The following is an 8,978-nucleotide window of genomic DNA, read 5'->3' on the forward strand; positions in this document are numbered from 1 at the left end:
CTCGTACCAACGTCGGCATGTTGCGACGCTGGAGTACTATTCAGCGTTTTTACTATATTTCTAGGTTTCCTATTTCTACGTTTAATCGGCTCATGTCTCAGCGACAATATTTTGAGGACAATATTATTTACGAACCCAGTTAAACTTATTTACTAGCCTATTTCAACGTGCTAATTATTACATTTAGGCGACGCTTGTTGTAGACTGGCATAGTGTTTGCGGAAATAAATACCATTTTATACACATGCGCAGATCGATTCGCCAGCAGCAGCGAGCCATCGCCAGCAGAGAGATGTCACTGCAGCAAAACACTACTGTACCAACGCTGTTCTAATAATATAGACAATGGGTCGTGCTCATATTATTTGTTATATTTTTATTATTCATTATTTTCACTTGACTCGCATAAATAATTTTGTTCGAAGAATATTTTATGCAGTTGTACTTCGCAGCACTTCACTTGCAATTTGCAATTTCTAGTTTAATTATTATTTGTTGAGAATCGTATTTTCAACCTTAGGATTCGAACCAATCACCCTTAAGCTCTGTCCAGGCTATCAAATTTTCTTTTATAAACATAATCACGGCGTGATGTCACCATGACTTTATTTAGGCATGTCACATGGTATTGTCAAATACTATTTGATAGTGTGGACAGGATTTTATTGGTGATCCGCTTCTCGAGCGGATCACCTATTGTAATTGTCAGGATCATCAACTTCTTTTTTTTCTTTCTCCCCATTTCTGTTCGCACGATATCTCAAAATTGCCACGATTTACGCATACGGTCATTTCATCGATCATTTTGGCTTCACCTGGAATAATCACGGTAAGGTTTTCAAAGTGACCAGTCATGCGTGACGTCAGCTACGCGCAATTTTGCGTTTTTACATAATCGATCATATCAGCCTAACCAATTGCAATTTTGTAATCGTATTAAGTGAGCATTAACTTCGGGTCAATGTTAAATGTACTGTACCCTAATTTTACGCGTGTGCTTCGTAACGCGTGCGTCAAAATTTCAAAATATTCGAAATCACTTTTTGACTAAATTAGAGCACGTTACACGCCATTTTGAGCATTTCAATTGTTTTTTAAATTTACCACTACGCGTGCGCATTTTTACGCGCGCAGCACGTTCGGAAGCTAGAAATTCAGTTTTTTGTGACATTTTGGGTTCCAGACATTGTTTTTACAAGTTTCCGATCTTTTCAATCACTTTATGGCCAATAACAATGGCGTAGGTACGCATCAAACATAATGAACTTTGTGCGCATTTGTGCCGATATACAGTGAAATTTTGCTAAAATCAGGCCTAAATTTAAACAGTTACAGCTCTTTAGGATGAAAGGTGACCCCCAATTTTTATTACATATTCTGAAAGCACATGATTTTCTAGCTCATAATGGTCGATCGGACATTGTGACGTCATCATATTGCCATCTGAATTCAACAAACTGAATTTTATCGATGACGTCTTTTTTTAAAATGCGCATTTGAGCGTATCTCGCTTATTCTTGGTCGATCGTCTTCCAACTTTAAAGGATTTATAGGTCACGTTGAAATGTTTCGATAATTATATGATTGTACATGGGCATATAGGCCTACTTATACTCCATAGTAATTTACCGTATTTTGATGCACAGTACGACAATGGTTAAATTAATATGAATGATCTACGACCGACACGATCGTTAATAAATTGGCCGTTCACTATTTTCAATCACCAAGTACATAATGATGTTCTGATGACGTATTATATCGATCTAACTGCTTACAGAAGCTATTCAACAAATGTTTATGAAGGTAGTTCGTCCAGGTGGTTCGTCCAAGTTCGCAATTGAGAAAAATTCGTACCGTAATTCAGAGAGATTTTCATAACATTTCAGTGTCGAGGCCTAGTGGTCCGTGTACGTACGCTATTACACAAACAGTTCTTCCAGGAAGATATCAGGCCTATTTAGTTCATATTTCTTGCGAGCTTTTTCGTCTTTGTATTCGCACGGATGTTGTATTCAACCGTTTGAATTTTAAAGCTTACTAATTTTTTTTGTCTAAACCTTTGTCTACACTATCAAATTTTATGTGACAAAAAATGTGGTGTGTCCATAGAGTATATGGGTTCGATGACGTCATATCACATATTATTAAATTGTATCAAAAAAGTTGAACGTGTTAAACTCTTGTTCCATCCCATTTTATGTGACGCTTTTTGATGAACTTTGATATTGTAGATAAAACTTAATTTCAAGGGGGAGTGAATCATTTGATCTGTTTTGCGGTGTAGACACTTTTTTAAAAATTTTGATTTTTTTTTTATTTAGAGAGTGTCGGAGTAATACCGCAAATCTCTGTTTATGTCGGTTTTCTCATGTGTATGGTATTAATCTATAAATACAATGTTGAAGGACAATTGATTAGCGAGTTGACGGGTTAAATAAGCTTGGAATATCACGATTTAAGCGCATGTTTCCTGGACCATAGATTCTCTAACATCTACTGTAAGCTTTGGCCTTCTGACACACAAGTTTATACAGAGGTCAGTTAATGGTCAACACTCTAGTATGAACCTGCCTTATAGTGCAGTAAACACAAAAATACAGTAATATTATTTGCTAACAATCAGAGGCCTAATAATCTAAAGGCCAAATTAAAACAAAACGTTGTTTCTCGTCTCCAATAAAAAAAATACAGGGATCAAGCCTCTATCTTTTTTTTTTCCATAAAGAAAACCACAACAGACATACATCAATACTCACTGCATAATGAAGATGACTGGATTTCTCTACAGGAATGTTTGGCATTTGGAATTTTAAATTTTAAAAAAAAAAGAAGGAAAAATAAGAAGTGGCCGAAAAGGGCCTCGAATTATTTTTTTTTTCTTTTCTTTTTTCTTTAATGTGGCCTACCAATTATTCAATCAACCAAAAATGCATTCCATAATTCGAAAAAGAAGGTTACACTAGTAACGGTCAGTTTATTAAAAAAGATTCTGAATATTAATATAATTAAGACGTTTTAAATGTTGACAGTCAAACCTAAGGTCCTTCACCTGAGTTCGTTTGACGCGCGGTGTCAGAATCAGTGTAGGGAGCGTGTGCAAGGCATGTGTGTAACATTTCATATTTCAAAGTGCATTTAAAGCTTTATCCTCAAAAACTATTGTATGCTCATATAGTCAAGATGTGCCTATATGTTTTCATGATGTGATGTCATCATGACATTTTTTTATTGTTATTTCAACCATCTTTATAGAGGGTGACCTAATTTATGAATGTCACATGTTTTGTTAAATAAAATTTGATAGTTTGGACACGGCTTTACTCGAATCTTTCTTACTGTAGAGTTGTATAAAATACTAGCTTTTTTCTATGCCTAACTATAGGCCATATTTGTGAATCATTGGAAATACAGAAGAATGCCCATACATAACTTTACTGTATGAGATGTCATTAGCATAATTAGGTGCAATTTTGGAGGGGGTCATAAAAGCCAAAAAATAAGCCTGGAACATAATTCTTTTGATTAGTTACGTAAGTACGGGCCCTCTTGCCCTACCTCATACCGGCCGATAAATCAATACAAAATAAAATCAGCATTTGTTTTTTTTTGTCATAGACGTACTGTATAATGAGGTTTATTAATCAAATCAAATTTAGGTTTACAGTAAGTGCTATTTATTGTATACGTCTACACAAATAGCTTTATGTTTAATAACTACAGATATTTACAATTTATTATTAATATGTTGTTACAATAGTATAGTAAATTACTTTTATTCTGATGAAATACTGTAATCATAGCTAAAATTAGAGCAAGTGAGTAGAAAAAAAAATCTTGTCAAATTATTAATAGTAAGTACTACTGCAGCAGCAATAAATAACATAATACAGTAACTATATCATCATTGCACAGGCTTAAAGACATTTTGCAATATTATTGTATCATAATAATTATTTCACCAAAAAACAAAAAACTACAGATTGCTGCATTGAGCAGTATACCAATGTAAATATTAAACACAAATACACATTATACCTAGGCTTACATGGCCATGATTTTTGCAGGTCTTGTTATAATCAAAATGTGCGATTGTTCCGCAGATGTTTAGATTAACCTAATCGCCATAGGTTGGCAAGGCCTACAAAAAATAACTTCATATAGTCATATCTGCCTGCTGTAGCGTAAACACATTACGAACGACAAGCCTAGACCAGGGTAGACTAGCTAGAGTCTAGACAAAGGTCCTTTGTTAATATGAGTTTGGGTTATATATTAGAATCCACTGGTGCGTATTATTATTGTTAATTACACAGGCAACAGTATGATATGACAGGAAACTCAGGATAACTAAAGAACAATAATTATTACAGAATCAAAGATAGGCCTAATTATTTATCATCAACATCGTCGTCATCATTTATCTGCCCCTAATCTAACTACTACTACTAGCTTACATAGCTAGGCCTGCTGATGATGCCATACAAGCCTAGCCTAGCTAGTACTAGGACAAGACCGGCTACAGGAGAGGCAGTGAGTATTTTTGAATATTATAATAACAATCAATAATTTACAACAAACATTTAATCATAGTACCAGCAGCAGAACATAGCCTAGGTAGGGCCTACTCTTCTTATAGGGGCGTAGGCTAGGCCTACTGTAACCCCTGTGCTACATGCTGTGTGACTACCATCACCAGGGAGTTGATTGAAAGAAAGGAAGTAGGCCTATTCCATCCTGGAGGAGGCCTAAAATATACCATCTAAAATACAACATTTTTAAGCCTATTATATAAGAATAATCATAGGCAATCAGAGACAGACTAGATATTATGGCTAAATTTAAATTATCTATATTACCTGTTCGGACCCTGAATTGTCTGCTTTAATCCTTTATATAGCACTAACAAGACAACAACATTGTTCGCACTACCGTTACAGTATTTCAAAATACTGTCGTGAGAAAGCAATCAGCTGATTACACAATCCTTTGAGGTTTTCCTTGGAAAGAACCATTATGTAATAGGGGGATTGAACATTCACGCACAGAGAAATTGAGAAATAAATGAGGGCGCTATCAATAATTAAAGAATGAAAAAGGGAGAGAAAGTGTTGGGGAAAGTAGAGACGAGGAGGCTTGGGTTCAATGGGGTATAGGGAGAATAGAGAGGTTAGGGGCCTTTTGTGGGTAGATGTTATGTGTATATGTTTAGTATACTAATATATGTTCTCTCTCTTGTGGTATTTTCTGTAGGTTTAAATGTTTATTTATAAGTTGTATACGCACGTGTTTTATATCGTGTTAAGTCCGACGTGTGCCAAAAGTGTTACTCAGAATAAATAAAATAAATAAATTAATTAATTAATTATTAAACGACTTTCGCAGCGGTATTTAGTTTATTTTATGTTATGTTATATTATGTTATGTTATGCTCTGCTACACTATATGATGCAGTGCTAGGCTATGATATGTTATGTTATATAATGTTGCATCATTAGATATATATTATACTGTATTATCATGCTATTTTATTCTATGTTATATTATATGTTATGTTACTGTATGTTATTTATGTTATGTCATGTTATGTTATGCTATGCTGATGTCATATGACGTGCTATTATGTGTTTACTCTTGTACTATTATGTGTTTATACTTGTATTATTACAAAATATATATTTTGTAATAATATTAACTATCAAAATAGAGTAATGTTATTATAGTTAATATTATTACAAAATATTATATTTCATTACATTATCCTATTGTATATAATTTCATATTATATAATATTGCTATACTATTTCTACATGAATACTGAAAACTACAGGTAATCAAAGAGAAACACGCGAAGACATTTCAGGCCCAGTGGGTGTTTTTTCGAGCACAGCTAAACGAGATTAGTCGTGATACCGAAGAAGCTGGTTATGATCCGTCGCTTCAGGATCTGTTATTTTGTAGGTAAGTTCTTCGTTTGCTCACTGGGAAGACGTTGTCACGAACAAATCACATTCCCGCCTTCAAACCACCATCATTAAACATGGTCATGCTGCGGGTTTGCTACTTTTTACGTCATGTTAAAGGTGAACGATATGCCCTAGTTTTCAAGCGTGCTTAATCACCGTTTTATATTTCCATATATACCAAGATTAATTAAATGTACGAGATCGGATTATCATTTTGTTATTCCTATCATTGTAAAGTAATTATTGAGAGGGATGGGTGTAATTGAGTCCTCCCAGGTGAGAGCAGATACTTAGCTAAAGTGGGGTATAGCCAGAGCCCTGTGTGCGCGTTGAAGCACGGGACGCCTCTAACCACCACCAGAAGAGCCCTCATCCCTCCACATTGGAGACAAGTCACCAGACTTGGGGGTTATCCTTATAAGTTTAAACCTAAAATACTCTCTTCCAGAGCCTTCGGGACCGTCACGAGCCGCACTGGCTATGACCAGACCACTTTTTTTTTTCATTATACCGATACCTATAAATTATGTGAATATATCAATAATGTCGTTTGCATCACTTCAGAACTTTCTTTAGAACATGCACTATTATGCATTTCAACTATTTTTTTAAAATCCTGAATTTTAGTAATAATTAAGATTAAGTTTTAAAATGTGTAAAGGTGTAATAAAAATATATATATTTTTTGGAGGTGTGGAGTAGGCCAAACTGTCATCACCACACAACGGCATATCGGTTCAAGTCGGTCCTACTTACTATCAAAATGTAAACCCCTAAAGCATTTATTACACAAATACTAAAAAGTAACAGCATAATATACTGAACACGAATCATTTCATATTATTAGATAATCATTTATCTGTATAAGTATATTACACAGGCCTAGGCCTATATGAAATTGTTCCCGTTTCAGTCAGGCCGAAAAAAAGAAAGACGGAGAATAAATTGAGAAGAGTTGGAGGAAGGAAAGAGGGGGAAAATGAAGTGTCCATGAGTACAGTGGCGGATCCAGCAGTTGGACGGAAGGAGAGCTCGATTATTTTAGCACTCAGTCATTTTTAATGTTTTATTGATGACGACAAACACAACGCTATATCCCAGACGCCTTCGGTTCCCCGATACCCATAAGGTCCTCGATCCAAAAGGGCTTTTTTGATACATAACAGCATAATGTGTCTCTGACACCGACTGTTAGACTTATATCATATTAATCCAGTGGGGGTGGGATCCCAGGCGGCTAGGACTTTCCTACACTCATTTAAAATGGAGTCTGAATGAGTGCCATTTCCGGGCATCTAGCGGTACCATAATTTGCTTTGTGACTACGTATAGAATAGACACTATAGGTTATAATTAGACCTTTGCGACGCCCGTGAGGGGAGAGGTGTCTAAGGGAGCGGAAAACACCGCCCGTCGGGAAGAAGTCAATAATTTTGTCGAGGAACACTGCTTTGATACAGCATTTTTACCATCACAGAGTGCCATTTCCGAGCATCTAGTGGGGGCTATTAAGATTTGCTAGAGTGTGGACTACCATATTTCCCCCCGCCCTCCGTCAGAAAATTCCTGGATCCGCCCCTGATCTTCCCCTGTAAAGTCATAGAAAAGGGGGAGCGGCTCTGCAGTTCGCCAGATGCCATATTTTCAAAATGTGCAAACCACAGCCCAAACCATGCTGAGGCTGAGATGGGACCTCCCTATTAACTTTAAATATTGCGTGGGCCAGTTGAGAGAGAGAGAGGTGTAGCGGCTCTACAAGTTACCGTACCAGCTGCCTCCAAATAATTTGTTCAACAAAAGGGGCGGATTTGGACTGAGATGACTGGCGTATACGTTGAGTTTATAATTGATAACTTTGTTGAATACAGTCTTAAAGATGTACTGTCTGTTCCTTGCAAAAAATTTTAAAAAGTCATAAAAATAATTTTTGAAATTTATTCGCCCATTTTGAAGTAACATAAAAATTATCAAATTGAACATAGAAATTAGTGTATTTAAAAAATGCTCACCCATATAAACCATCATTTTACAGCAAAAAAATGATAGAAACACTTGCAGTCACTGGAAGCGTTTTATTATTTTTATTATAATTATCCAGTTAAAAAATCAGGGAACACATTTTTTTTTTTATTTAATAATTTCTATGCTCAAGTTAATAATTTGTATGTTAGTGCAAAATGAGCAAGTTAATTTAAAAATTACTTTTTATGATTTTGGTCATTTTCAAGGGACAGTACATCTTTAAGTGCCAAAAAAAGGGGGGAAAACAGCAATAATAATCTATACGATTTATTAAATTATATTCAACCATAATTTAATGAGCATCATCATTTTATATAGAAAAGGTACAGTAATGATGTAATACAGTAATGACATAATCATCACCATAATAACAAAATCGGTTAACAACTATATTTAAAATCATAACGTGTGAAAATGTAGCACAAGTCTATAGTAGAAACCTTATTAAGGGGACGCCCTTTGAACCAATAATGTGCCCTTAAGTGGTGTCCCCTGAATAGGAACAGAAGCAGTAAATCTCTTCAGAAAAGTAGTGGAGACATATTGTTCCTTAATTACGTAATTTAATGAGACAAACACATCATTTCTTTTCTAATGGAAGAAAAGTACATTGGTTGTAATCATTAATCAATTAATGAAGTAGATCAACAAGGGAGATGTAAAAAATAATTATTTTTTACATCTCCCTGGATCAACTGTAACAAATTACCCTTGGTCCGGGGTATATTGTTACACCATGTGGAGAAAACTATTACATTGTACAAATACGATAAAATGTTTAAGATATGCAGACCAACATACATTAAACTGTATAAAGGAGATACCAAAAACATTATTATACCATTATGATACCTGTAAGACCCCACTATAACGCACTTTAACTACCCAGCAAATCCGTACTATCTTAGAGATGTCAATTTTGTCTTCTATATAATCACACGTGTAAAGTGCGCCTCCTATAAGTGCTACAGTACAACTTACCAGTAACAA

At 35.1% G+C, this 8,978-nt stretch overlaps 1 protein-coding gene across 1 annotated transcript in view; it reads right to left on the minus strand.

Annotated features, from left to right (window-relative positions):
* Window positions 1–4,981, minus strand: part of LOC117120129 (equilibrative nucleoside transporter 3-like) — a 35,067-nt gene extending 30,086 nt beyond the window's left edge. Inside the window, exon 1 of the mRNA XM_033265142.1 lies at window positions 4,860–4,981. The gene's annotated coding sequence lies outside the window, so the exon portion shown is untranslated. The remainder of the gene's footprint in view (window positions 1–4,859) is intronic.
* Window positions 4,982–8,978: the final 3,997 nt, after the last annotated feature.

Source organism: Anneissia japonica, unplaced genomic scaffold (assembly GCF_011630105.1).
Source record: "Anneissia japonica isolate Jap-2015-1 unplaced genomic scaffold, ASM1163010v1 scaffold401_len1656234_cov178, whole genome shotgun sequence".
NCBI classification, from domain to species: domain Eukaryota; kingdom Metazoa; phylum Echinodermata; class Crinoidea; order Comatulida; family Comatulidae; genus Anneissia; species Anneissia japonica.